This window comes from Pteropus vampyrus, unplaced genomic scaffold, assembly GCF_000151845.1.
Source record: "Pteropus vampyrus isolate Shadow unplaced genomic scaffold, Pvam_2.0 Scaffold68, whole genome shotgun sequence".
NCBI classification, from domain to species: Eukaryota; Metazoa; Chordata; class Mammalia; order Chiroptera; family Pteropodidae; genus Pteropus; species Pteropus vampyrus.
This window is the reverse complement of record NW_011888849.1, coordinates 2,157,565-2,171,437: the sequence shown is the minus strand read 5'-3', so window position 1 is coordinate 2,171,437 and position 13,873 is coordinate 2,157,565. Positions and strand designations below refer to the sequence as shown.

Sequence of the window (13,873 nt, the reverse complement as noted above, 5' to 3'; positions counted from 1 at the left end):
GAGATGCACCTAATGGCTTTATAGGTTTATCATTGAAAATGCATGCTATAAAGAAGAGACTATGGTTAACAATTATTTTGTGAGTTCATGATGTTAACTGGAAAATGTATGGTGGATTTAGTAGTAATGGAATACCACTATATATTAGAGCAAGGGATGTGCTGCTAAGCAAATAAAGGCTGTGGCACCTAACCGCCAATCCACAGGCTGCTGTTGTCAGTTACAGAGCACAGTAGGCTATCTCCGTATAGCACCTGGTCCTCACTCAATGTGAAAGACTAGCAACACTTGTGACAATGATCAATGTTAAATATTTTAAATTTGCAAGGAGAAGTAATTTCAAAAAGAGTAAAACTGTATTTTTTCATGCTGAAGTGTGCCAGGTGATCGCACGAGTGTGTAAAATGAAGACTGAGAAGAAAATGTTGTTCCATCTATTCTGAATAGGATGATCGATTCTGCTCATGATGTAAAGACCATTTTAAAATTTTCAAATGGCTTCCTTGAGCTGCTTATCTCAGATGTATACCTAGTATCTTGACTAGCCAGAACCTCTTGTTTAAGGTACAAATATCATGATGTTTATAATGCTGAAATTAAAGTACTAAGATTTCATAAAAAAACTGAATTGTAGTAAAAGCGGTTCAATAGTCAAGATATCACTCTGACAACACTTGATCTCATTACTCTTTTTAAAAAAGAACCAGATGCTCCAACAGAATATCAAGAAATATTTCTTAGAGCCACACACAACCAAAGAGTGTGTCATTAGACATTCAAACGTTTGAAATATTTGAAACATTAGCATCTGACCGAGAAGAGAACCAAATGTGCTGTTCAGAGAAAAATCTTTCTGACATTTTTGGATCTGTATTCAATCCAAACATCCAAAACTATCTGACAAAGTCTGCAAACATTCATTCTCACTTCTGATGACTTGTAATTGTGAATTAGCATTTTCTAATTTAGAAGACAATAAAGAGTAAGGAAAGAAAACATTTGCATAAAGTCTGACATACAGTTCAGGTCATCCATGATCAAACCTGTCAGGAATTATTATTAATAATTTTAACATGCTTTATTTTTTTTAATGCCAATAGAATTTTAAACCTAAAACTGGTGATTTGCATATGCTCTAAAAATCCATTAAGTGGTCCATGGACATCAAAAGTTAGAGAAACACAGATTGATGATAAGTGTGATGACAAGGTATTTTTCTCTGTGCTTCTGGGTAACACTGATTCACAAGTAGCATCCAAGGTTTTAGGTACGAAGTAAAAGAAAAGAGTCATTCTCTTCTTAGATGAGTCAAGGGAATGGGTATTATTACTATATTATACTATTTTTATAAACAAAAAAAAAACTGTCATTTGGGTAAGTAAAATGAACAGTCATATAAACTGTACACACCAGAAGCAGACCTAACTCAGATCTTCTCACCCCTAATTCAGACCCTAATCCACCATTCTTTCTCAGAATTGGAGCCTTTTGGGTGCACTTGGTATAGTACAATGCTTTAATTATTTAAACCATCAACTTAGAGAAATACTTATCCTGGAATTCTAACTGGATTGATGGCTACTAACTGAACTTCCTCTATCACACCTAGGTGCTAGATGTTCAGCTGTCACTGAGAAACTTCCTTATACCCCACAATATTGTCTTCTTCCTGCTGCCTTGAGAGAGCATTCAATGTAGCTCAAAGCAATGCCTATTTGAGTCCAGAGCTCTCTTATTCTAATGGCACTCTATTCCCTGGACTGCGTACAAAGCACCAGTTTTTCTCACTACCCCACAACGTGCCCCTTCTCCCTCCCCCATTTTACTTCCAGACCTTGACATAAGATAAAGAAGTATCTAAACACTGGGTACTTTTTAAAAAATAGTTCTTTTAAAGACTTAAACCAGCATTGCAGTTTGCGGTTGAGCGGCAGGTTCGTACTCAATTTGGCAGTCTCTAAAAATCAGAACTATTTCCACTAGATGGCTGTCTTTACCAAGAACTATGTTCTTGTACAGAACTATGTTCTGTAAGAACTATGCCAGCTGGTGGTAATTTGCAAGTTTTAAAGCCTGTCTTTTACAGAAGTAAGTAAGTATATATGCGGCCATTTAGTAGATTTACACAAGTTTCTATCATTTCATTTTTTAGGTCCCACTTTAGAAAAAGTCAATAAATATTAAAAGTGTAATGGGCTTTTAAAAAATAGAAGGGAAATTTTGTTTCTGGTTGAAATTCTTTTTTTTTTTCTTTTTTAATTAAAATATATTTGACCTTTCACATTGTGTAAATTGAAGTATAAAACGTTTATTTCTTACATTTATATATTGTAATGTGATTGCCATTGTAGTGATAATTAGCACTTCTATCACATTACATAATTATCATTTATTTTTAGTAACTGGAATAATTAAGTTCTAGCCTCTTAGCAAGTTTGATGATTATAATACAATGTTGTTTATATTCACAATACTGTGCATTAGATTTCTAGGACTTATTTACTATTCGTTGCAAGTTTATAGGCTTAAACAACATCTGAAAAATTTCTTAAAGAAATAAGGACGTTCTCCCAGAAGAAAGTCTGAAAGACATATATAAAAATTATTTCTTTGTAATTATTGTTCATATTCTCAGGTCAAAAAGTACTTGTTGATTTTAAAAATTAAGTGTTCAATATTTGGGGAAAGAAATTGGCTATTTCTATTTAGTGCTGGCATTTGTTTTGCATCTTTTCTTCAGGAGATAAAGGTATTTTTAAGTTAAAATATAATCTATTGAGTAGAATTTATCATATCCAACAATTCCTACTCTGATCATCAATGAAATTTTTTTCTCCCCTTGCATGCTTGGTTATTTATTAGTTTTCACTGTGACTCGTTATTTGAGTTATGACTTATTTAGAGTTATGTTACTTTATTTCCTAACATTTTAGGCTTTTCTAGTTAACAGTTTTTATTTATTTATTTATTTTTTAGGCGAGGCATCCCTTGGTTGACTTCACAGATTGCAAGGACCTTGTCAGCTTACAATCCTTTATTTATTTACTTATTTATTTTATGCCTACAGCACCTGGTCTTCTTAGGTGTCTCTCATCCAAGTACTAACCAGGCCCGGCCCTGCTTAGCTTCCGAGATCAGAGGGGATCCGGCTTGTTCAGGTAGTATGGCTGTAGACTAGTTAACAGTTTTTGATTTCTAACTGGATTCATGATGGTCAGAGAACACATTCTGTATGATTTCAAGCCTTTGAAAATTTGATGAGGTATGCATTATGACCCAGCATATGGTCAATTCTGATAAATGTTCCACATGTACTTGAAGTGAATGCGCATTCTGTTGGTGTGTGTTATGATCTATGTATGTCAGTTAGGTTGTTTTATTAATTATGTTGTCCAGTTCTTCTTTATATTTACTGATATTTTGTCTGCTTGCTCTATCAGCTATTGACAGAGCCATGTTAAAATGTCCCACGATGACTGCAGATTTCCCTATTTCTCCTTTTAGTTCTGTCAAATTTTGCTTCAAATATTTTGAAGCCATCTTATTAGGTGTAAATAGGTATTAAATTGTTATATCTTCCTGAAGGATTCACCTCTTTAAAATTATTAAATATTTCTTTTTATTCCTAGTAATTTTTTGCCTTAAAGTGTTCTTATCTGATACTGATATAGATGCATCAGTTTTCTTTTGATTAGCATTTGCACAATATACTTTTTAATTCTTTTACTTTCAAATGTTCTATGTTCTTATATAAAGGCATGTTTCTTATAAGCAGTATATAGTAGGGTTTTGTTGTATCCAATCTGATGCTTTTTAATTGGAATATTTCATCCATTTACATGTAGTGTAATTAAGTGTACATTTAATGTAATGATTAATATATAATGATAATGTCTACTATCTTATTACTTGTTTTATATCGCACCCAGATGGTTTTTATCTTTTATTTTTTATCTTTCTTGAGGTTAATTAAATAATGCTATATTATTCTTGTTTCCTATCTACTATTTATACTTTTTTAGCTATTCTTTTAGAAGTTAACCTAATACTATAATTTATTACAGTCTGTAAATTTTTTAGGGCTGCCATAAAAAGTACTACAAACTAGGTGGCTTAAAGCTACAGAAATGTATTCTGTCACAGTTCTGGAGGCTAGAAGTCCTAATATCAAAGTATCAGCAAGGTCGGTTCTTTCTGAGGGCTTTGAGGAAGAACTATTATATGCCTCTCTCATAGCTTCTAGTGATAGCCAGCAATTCTTGGCATCCCTCGGCTTATAAATGTATCATTCAATCTCTATCTACATCTTCATATGGCATTCTCTCTATGTTTCTGTGTCCTCACAAGGTCGTTTTCTTATTGGATTATGGTCCCATCCTATGCCAGTATGACTTCATCTCTACTTCACCAACTCCATCTGCAATGACCGTATTTCCAAATAAGGTCACATTCTGATTGTAGGGGGTTAGAATTTCAACATATACTTCTGGAGAAACACAACTTAACACACAACACAGCCTAGAATTAATGATTACTTTTACTACTTCCCTGACAATGTTGAGAATTTAAAACACTAACTGTATTTACCTTTTCCTGCCATTTGTGGTATTGTTCTTGTGCATTTAATTTTACATATTTTAAATTGTAAAGAACATTACTGTTCTTTTATACAATCAAAGTCCATTCATATTTACCCATATGTTTATCTTTTTAATTGACCTTTACTTTTTCTGCATTTTCTTTTTCAAAACATCTTGCAGCATTTGCTCCTTTTTCTCCTTATCTGCTGGAAATTTTATTAAATGTATGTTAGACCTATTGGCTATGTCTCATTTGTCTCTGGTGAAATTTTGTTTTTCTTAATCTATTTTCTCCTTTTTCTCTATTTTCTTGAACATATTTGACATAATTATATTTAAAAATTTGACTGATATTTATATTTCTGAATCACTTCCTATATTTTTGATCATTTTATCCTATTTCTTGATATGCCTGATACTCTTTGATTGACATTTAGATATTCTATTGAAAATTATAGAAGCTCTGAATGATGAAGGAATCCCCAGAGAGGGTTCACCATTTCCTGTGCTAGGCAAGTAGAGTTAGATCACCTTAATCCAATTGAGGACTGAGCTGACTCAAGATTAGGGTGCAGTTTTCCTAAAGTTCTTTCTGCCTCTTCAGAACTCATACATACACCACACAACATAGCCTGCAGAGTTCCAACTAAAAGCCTGGGTAGTTCCCTAGTCCCCCTTTCCATGACTTATCTTGAACTCTAATCCTTGACTCCTCAGTAGCCTGGGACAGCCAGAAACTCCACTCTGCTTTTCGGAAACTTTCTGCCTAGCTGCTTAGCTTCCTGCCCTTCACAGCTTCAGAATTCAGCAAAATGGTTCAGAAAGAAACCTGACCACTAGGTTCAGTTTTCTTCTGCATCTCCAGCCTTCAATTTGTGTCTCTTTAGACCCACAGGATTGCCAAATGCTCTGATAGTTTCTCTGCCTTCCAGCAGCAGCCCTGTACTCAAGACTTTAATTGGGTTTTCAGCCACATTCCTTGAGCACAGAATTGTGAAGTTCCCTATGGAAAACCATGGCTGCAGAATGCTAGTTCAGCTCTTTATGGTTTTCCCCTCTCCAGAATCTTGATGTCTCAAATTTGAAGTTGCCAAAAATGATTAAAGATATTTTTTAATCCAACTTCTGTAGTTATTCTTAAAGTGTGCATTTTTCTGCCCTAAGTTACCCTATCATGCTAAAAGTAGAAGTCCTAACCACAGAGTTTTAGAGCTTCCTCTTCAGTGAAACTATTGGTTTTGCTTCGAGAAGTTAGATTGCTGAATAAGAGAGTTTCTCATTTTTTAAATCAGGAATATAATGGTCTCTAAATCTCAACTGTATAGTAATTAGTGCACCCAATGGCAAAATGTGAATTAAATTAATGAAGAGAACTTGTCATAGAGCTATTTTGTAAGAAAACAAATTAGAAAAATATACAAAATTTAAAAACAAATATACAATTAATAAAGCATATTGAAAATAAGTTTTATTGAAGATTGAAGCAAAAAATCTTGGTAAGTTTTTCATAAAGACAGAAATGTTCTTATTATGTAAATGTATGGTCCATTAACCTAATAAAATAATTTGCAATTTAAAAAATTGAAGCAAAATGTTAAATTTATTTCATTTATTTCACATTGGTATAGATAACCTAGATATCTAGAATATATTCTAGTTATAGATAAACTAGAATATTTACAAAATAAAAATATCATTCTTTCAAAAGATGTTATACCTGTGAATTATTAGCAGAAGCTTCTTTTTTCACCTCAGGTGTACAGAATTGAATTGAGAATATTAATTTGATGGCAAGTTATTATCATCCATCCAGGTTAAGCCCCACCAAAAAAAAATTTTAATGTATTTATTGTCTTTCTTTTCTTTATCTCTATCCCCAGGCCCCAATTCCATTTTCTTTCTGCATCCCATCAAAAGCTTTCTCTCTCACGTTTTTAATGTATGTTCTTTCATCTACCTTTCATACATACATTTGTCCTTGAAAATATGTGGTACTATTTTGTGTACTTCTTAATTTGCATACAGGAAACTGTGCTATCAATTGCATTCTTTTTTTTTCTGTAAAATCTTATTTGTAAGCTCTATTCATATTGCTCTATGAAAATCCAGCTCATCTACTGCCATGCCACCCTGAACAAGTACAATCCTGTCTTGATCTCGGAAGCTAAGCAGGGTCAGGCCTGGTTAGTACTTGGATGGGAGACCACCTAGGAAGACCAGGTGCTATAGGTGTAAAAAATAAGGGATCGTAAGCTGACAAGGTACTTGCAATCTGTGAAGTCGACCAAGGGTTGCCTCGCCTAAAAAATAAAATAATCCAGCTCATTTCTTCTGATCATTGCACCATATTTAATCATATGCTTATACATTTTCCTTATTCATTCTTTTATGAAGGACATGTAAGTTGTCTCCAACTCTTGGTTACCATAAGCAACTGCAATAAACATCTTGTGCATGTCTCCTTGTGCATCCGTGCCGAGTTTCTCTGGGGTAAAAATTCCTGAGAGGAAAAATAACAAACATTTTATGAAAAGAAAAAATATAAAAGTTCTTTTTTTTACAAAATAAGATGAGAATGTAATTCTATCAGCTTTAGCAATAACAAAACATGCCAAATTTTCTGTCATAAACATAAAATAGCTTAAAGTACAATAGAAATTGAAAAGCCAAAATACCATCCTTATTTATGTAAATTCAAAGGGATACAAAAGATGAACTGTAAATGGGCATATGGCCAGTTCCCATTAGGTAGCAAGTTAAACACTGAGCCAAAGCTTCCTCACTATATCATTTTGCAGTTGTCTCATTCTCAAGCTCCTGCACCATCACACTTGAGAAAAGGCCACTTAGTAACTCTTTTTTATTCTGTATTCCCTCATCACTTGTTAATTTAATCTGCTTGCCCAGTCTGCCATGTTCTCGTGAGCTTTCAATCCTACGCATACTTATGTTTGACAAGCATTTCTCACAATTATTAAGGGGCTCTGTGTATTAATTTCCTAGTGCTGCTGTAACTAAGTGCCACAAAGTGGGTGGCTTAAAATAACAGAAATTTATTCTCTCACAATTCTGGAAGCCAGAAGTCTGAAGTCAAAGTGTCAGAAAATCTATGGAGGATCTTTCCTTGCCTCTTCTAGCTACTGGTGGTTGCCAGTGATCCTCACAGGACCTATTTTCCTATGTGTCTGTATCTGTGTCTGTATGTCCTTCCTTATCTTTTCTTGTGAAGACTCCAGTGATTATGTTTAGGGCCCACTGTAATCTAATATGACCTCGACTTAATTACATGAGCAAAGACCATATTGTCAAATAAGGTCACATTCTGAGGCTCAAACTGGACATGATTTTAAGAGGGGACAATATTCAACTCAGTACAGTCTGCCTTCTGGCTCCCCCAAACTCATATCCATTCCATGCACAGAAGACATCCCATCCCCAGAACCCCCCCCCCAAAAAAAAGCTTAACTCATTCCAGCATTAAATCTAAACCAAAACATTATCAACTCAAAAAAAGTTCCAAATCCTATCATTTAAATCAGAAATTCTAGGTATGGTCCATCATGAGGCAAAATTCTCTGGGATTATCTTTCTAAAGCAAGTTCACAACTCAGCAGGGCAAACTCTATTAGATTTCAAGGCTTAGTAGGAATCCTTTGTGGCTTTACTACTATGTCCTCTCTGTCCTCTGAGATGGCAGCACTACCCTCTCTGGCTTCTGCATCGATGGCTCTGCCCTTAGAGTCATTCTTGCTTCATTTCATTCTGTCTCTGTCTCCTTCAGTCCAGGGCAGCTGTGTTTTTGCTGGTATAAAATTCTTAAAAACTTTGTTAATCTTCTGTCAAGATTGATATAATAGAATTATAATCACAATAAAACTAGAATATGAAAGACCTATATAAACTACAAAACTTTATTGAAATTCATTAAAGAAGACCCAAATAGAGAAATATGCCATGTTCAAGGATAGGAGAACTCAATATTCTTAATATGGCAATTCTCTATATTACATATAGATATAGATATAACAATTGAGCTATAAATTCAGTGCAAGTCTCATCAAAATCTCAATGGGGTTTTCAAGGAATTTGAAATTCTGATTCCAAAATTTATATGGGAGAGCAAAATCTTGAAAAAAGCAAAGAAAAATAAGGTTTGAGATTTGCCTTACTAGCTATCAAAAATTATCACAAAATTGTACTTAGATAGAACTGAAGGATGTACTAAGACGTATTGGAGGAAGAATATATAAATCAATCAATGGAATGACACAGAGTTCAGAAACAGACCCATGAATACATAGAAGCTTGAAGTGGCACTGAAAGAAAGGAGTTCTCAATAAACAGTGATGGGACAATTTGTTATCTATATGGAAAAAAAGAAAAAGAAAAGAGAGTGAACACTTATCTCATACCGTACTCTAAAATCAAGTCCAGAAAAATTAAGGACTTAAGTGTAAAAGACAAAAATTTTAACTTTTAGAAGAAAATAAGAATATCTTTACCACTTTAGGGTTAGGGAGAATTTCTTAAACACACACAGAGACATAAATTCTAGATAAAAATACTTATAAATTTAACTATATTAAAACTGAAACATCTTTTCATTGGGAAAGTAAAACAGCAAACTATAATCTTGGAGAAGATATTTTCAACACATATAACAAACAAAGGATTAGTATCTAGAATATATAAAGAATGCCCACAAACAACTCAGAAGCAAAAGGCAAATAACCCAATAGAAAAATGGGAAAAAGACATAAGTAGGCATGTTATTGAAGAGGAAATACAAAGAGACCATAAACATATGAAAAGATACTCAACTTTATTTGCACTTTTTATACCATCTTAACCATTTTTACAGTAGTGTTAAGTATATTCACGTTGTTGTGCAACAGACCTCCAGAACTCTTTCATCTTGCAAAACTGAACATCTATACCCATTCAACAACAAACTCCCCATTTCTTTTTCTCCTCAGCCCCTGGTAACCATCATTCTGCCTTCTCTTTCTATCTATCTACATTAGATGCCTAAAGTATGAACTGAATTGTATCTCCCACCCCCAAAGTCGTATAGATCGATTGCTGTATATATAATATAGAGAATTGCTATCTTAAGGATATTGAGTTCTCCTATCCTTGTACCTCTGAATTGACTATATTTAGAGATAATGCCTTTAAAGAGGAAATTAAGGTTAAATGAGGCCATAGAGTGGGCCCTAATCCAATCTGTCTCATGTCCTTTTATAAGAAGAAGAAATTTGGACACATAGACACCAGGGAGGCATACAAAGAGGGGAACGGCCATGTGAAGACAATGAGAAGATGGCTATCTACAAGTCACTGAGAGAGGCCTCGGGAGAAATCAAACCTGCCAATACCCCCATCTTGGAATTTATTGCCTTAAAAACTGTAGGAAATTAATTTTTGTTGTTTAAGCCACCCATTCTGTGATATCTTATTATGGCAGCCTTAACAAACTAATACACTTCATAGAAGGGGAATCTCATACTATCTGTCTTTTTTGGGACTACTTATTTCACTTAGCATAGTGTCCTCAAGGTTCATCCATGTTGTAGCATATGATGGGATTGTCTTCCTTCTAAAGCTGAATAATGTTCTGTTGTATGTATATACCACATTTTGTTTATCCAATCATCTATTCATGGACATTTGGGTTGCTTCCATCTCTTGGCTATTGTGAATAATGCTGCTATGCACATGAGTGTGCAAATATCTCTTCAAAACCCTGCTTCCAATTCTTTTGTGTATATGCCCAGAAGTGGGACTACTGGACCATATAGTAGTTCTATTTTAAATTTTTTGAGTAAATACCATACCGTTTTCCACAGCTGTTGCACCATTTTACAGTCCCACCAGCAGTGCACAAGGGTTCTAATTTCTCCACAACCTCACCAACACTTAATGTTTTCTGCTTGTTTGATAGTAGTCATCCTAATAGATGTGTAGTAATGTCTCATTGTGGTTTTGATCTGCATTTCTCTAAGGATCATTTGGTATTTTTAAAAATTCAGACCAAGACCTCTTTAAGATACCATAGAGACCCACTATATTGGAAAAATTAATCTGCTAATACTAAGGATTGATAGAGGCTAAGATTAAAAAAAAAAATTACATGCTGCTATTGAGCATGTACATTATTAACAAACTCTTTGAAAAACAATTTGTCATTTCCTTGTAAAATGACCATTCACATTCCTTATGACTCAGCTATTCCAATCCTAGGTAGTCCATTCTTGCAGTGTTTTCCAAACTGGGTTCACCACTCATTTGTGAGTTCTGCCATCCATTTACCTAGAGTCGCAATTAGCATTTTTTTAAACATTGGAGAGGTGAATATTGTTTTATTATTTCATGAAACTTTTGTTTTATATATATGAGTGTGTTTACCAGTTGAAGACGCCAATTGCATTTCTTAACACTAATAGTAGTCATACGTTTACCTGTTGAGAAGGGCTCCAGGTGGTTAACTGGACTCAAATTTATACACAGAGCCTAGCAGCCATTGCTAAACAAGGGCCTCTCATGCAAGCCCTGCTTCAAGCCGTGCTTACTTTCCACATAACTGCCTGCCTGCACTGTGTTCCTGCCATCCGAGCCAACCCTTATAGGGGAATTCCTAGAATCGCATTTCAACCAATAGGGTTGACTTTCTCTGTCTAATCAGAGCAACTCCATTGCAATCAATCAAGACAGTGCTTTTTGGACTAATCAAACTGTGAGGATTTAGAGACCTCATTTGCATGAGGATGGATCGATTTAGGGACCAGGAATGGGCACTTCTGTACACATCAGCTCCCCTCTGGTTCAAAAAGCACACTTTCCCTTTCTTTCCTCTAAAGACTGAACTTCCTAGATGGAGGTGAAATATCCAAGACCAGAGGAAAGTAGTGCAGGGCAAAGCAGAGTGAACTGGAGTGGACCAGAGTGAACAAGAGCCAGTTAGTGGTGCAGACAAGGGCAGAGCAGACCAGAGCTGTCTAGATAGACAGGGGTCTTGCCCCAGGGCCATCTTGTTGCCCCAGGGCCACCTCACAACCATACTGTTCTCTACTCATGCTGCTTCATAATTGAGCTGTAACACTATTGAGCTGTTCCACAGCCGTGCTGTATCACGAATGAGCTGTTTGCACTGAATAGTTTCTTTCTTCACAGCACCCCAAGTTGGGGATTCCCTTTGGTGTTATTTGGTGCCGCCAACCACGAATTGACTCTCACATTAAATGTTTGCACATTGGGATCAGGAAAATGCATAAAAATGTTCATAGTAATGCAGGAAAGAGGCATGAGAACTAAATGCGAAATCAAGCTGTATTCAGAGCTTGCAATGTGCTGCCAAGAACCTACAGAATAAAGGAAGATTCCTGCTTGGGATTGCTAACAAACCATTTACCTATACCAATACAGAAAAACAGAGTCTTCAAGTCTTTAAGTCATACTCTACACAAAATAAATCCAACCATTCATTCTCTGTGGCCAGACTGTAGGGAACCTATAGATGAAAGGCTGGGATTGATAGCATGCCTTCAACGCTGCATACCCATGCCTTTCATGCCACATGCCCATACCTCTCTCTCTGTTGGCCCCTCTCACTGTCCTTCTCAGTCCTCCTCAGCTCTCATTCCCTGTCTCTCAGAGGGGACCACGCTCTGTCTATGGAGCATTTTCCTTTCTCTAATAAATTTTCCTTTTGTCTCTAACTCTGGTGTGAGCTTGAATTATTTCCTGTGCGCACTATTGTTCCCAACAACAAAAAAATTGAAAACAAATCAAATGGCCAGTAGAATTGTAAATTTATAATATATTTGTGGTAATGTGGCAACTCTATAAACCAATGAAAATAAATGCATAAGTCTTACAAACATCTGAAGTAAAAAAAGATCACAAAGACCAATATTTTTATAAAACACAAAAACAAAACTTGTTAAGGGATACACACATGGAAAGGAATTAAAGTACAAATTAGTAAGCAGGGAATAATAAATTTGGGAATACATTTGGCAACTGGATGAAAGAGGGAAGAAAAAGATGCAATAGCATTGGTTCTAGTTCTTAGGTACGTTCATGGACATTCATTTTATTAACATGCCACATAATTTAAATTTATGCTAAATATACTATTATGTACATATATTCACAATTTACATATTTATTAAAATGCTCCCGAAAGTGGACTTCCTCTGCCTTTTAGCAAAGTAGTGAGTCAACATTTCCAAACAAAAACTGATTTTCCTGAAAGACAGGTTAAGAAGTTTAGGCAACGGGGAAAACGCTTGTCAGCTTGCCAAAGGTCAGCATGTATCATTTTAATCAGTTTCTTGAGGTCAGGGAGTGGAGTAAGGAATGTTCATAAACAGCTACATCACTACCTTAAATGTGAGAATTTTGTTTTTCTTACATCACTGGTCAAAACTCATTAAACTTTGTCTCATGTAGCCACACCTCAACCAAGTCAGTAAAATATTGATTTACGCATAGGCCCTTTAGTTAGCCCCGGACTCATAACTTAACTATGGAAAGTGTAATTAATCAGAACCATTCCTCTCAATTTTTGAGAATTGGAACAAACTTTCATGTCTTTCCTAATTTCCTTTCAATGATCTTAGAGCAGTTCATCCAAACTTCCCGTTCATCCAAATTTTCATTCATTTCCGAGAAGTAGCTTACAAGAAACAAAATAATCATTGTGGGGGAAGGGAAGAGTAGAGATGACAGAAATCGCCCAAGAGAAAGGGATTGTGCAAGCTGAAAATATGGAAAATTTCCATACTAAAAATTTCAAAATAATATGCAAGATCGGGGAAAACTTTCAAGGGCTCTTTTCGGTTTAATAACAGTAAAGAAGTTCAGCTCCAGAAATCTTTTTTAAAAGACGATAAACAGCCCCCTCCCCTCCGCCCCCGCCCCGACTTCAGCAAAACCCACCATAAAGATGGCGGTGGGACGAAGCCCATTCTCCAGCAGTCCAATGCTCTCGCTTCACATTTCCCACAAACCCCTCCGCACGGCCACGCTCGTGGAAACCCGCCCGCGGGTCTCCGTCCACCGCGCACGCGCGGCGCGTCGTCACGTGTGCTCCCAGGTCTCCGCGGAACTGGCAGGAGGGGCCTTGCCAGCTTCCGCCGCCGCGTCGCTTCGGGGCTCGAACGGCGGGTTCGCGCTGCCTCTGCCGCCGCGGGGCAGCTGGGGGTCGCGGAGCCGAGGGAGGAGCGCGCGGCGGCGCGGCCATGGGACTACGACGAACCCGGTGACAGCAGGGAGCCGAGCGGCCCGGG

General features: G+C 36.1%; 2 pseudogenes; one reads left to right on the top strand and one right to left on the bottom strand.

Annotated features, from left to right (window-relative positions):
• Nucleotides 1-3,058: 3,058 nt before the first annotated feature.
• LOC111740795 lies at nucleotides 3,059-3,175 on the bottom strand (annotated as a pseudogene).
• Nucleotides 3,176-6,692: 3,517 nt separating this feature from the next.
• Nucleotides 6,693-6,812, top strand: LOC111740801 (annotated as a pseudogene).
• The last annotated feature ends 7,061 nt before the right edge of the window (nucleotides 6,813-13,873 follow it).